We start from the raw sequence: 644 nt of genomic DNA on the forward strand, positions 1-644 counted from the left end.
CCATGGAGGAAGGGTTTTGATTCCTGAGACATTCCCAGGACCAGACCCAGCCTTGGGTTTTTCTGGTGACTCACAGAAGCCTCTCGGAATCCAAAATATTTCCCCATCCCTCCTCCACGCTCCGAGCTGGGGAGGAGGGGATTCTTTCGCCACAACTTTTGCTTTTTTTCCCCTCCCTTCTGTGACTGATGCCTCCCACATGTATGAAAACATCTGAAAATAATAAACCGCGGCGTTCTGGCTGCTCAGTAACCGGGGCTGCGTCTGGTTTTAACACCCTCAATGTTGTTGTTCCTATCTGAAGAGCAGGAATTTGGGGAAATTTGCTCAGAAATTTTACAGACTAGTTTACATTGGGCTCCTGTAGCATCTTCCTGCTGCTCCAGCTCCCATTCCCCTCCCTCTATATGCTCCCTGTTCATCACATGCGCCTAATGACAGGGTTCATCCAGAGCTGGATAAACACATCCCCGGAGAGATAAATGCACATTTTTTGACCCAAAACCAGCAGGAGAGCCCTGGGAGAGCTCTGTATGATGTTTCTATCCCCTAATTTTTATCCTTTTCCTTCCAGCGAGCAAAGAGGCTGAAAGGTGACGGGGTGACCTGGACCCCCCCCCCCCCCCCCGGGGGGGCGGGGGGCC

This window comes from Pterocles gutturalis, unplaced genomic scaffold, assembly GCF_000699245.1.
Source record: "Pterocles gutturalis isolate BGI_N339 unplaced genomic scaffold, ASM69924v1 scaffold32231, whole genome shotgun sequence".
In the NCBI taxonomy this organism is placed as follows: domain Eukaryota; kingdom Metazoa; phylum Chordata; class Aves; order Pterocliformes; family Pteroclidae; genus Pterocles; species Pterocles gutturalis.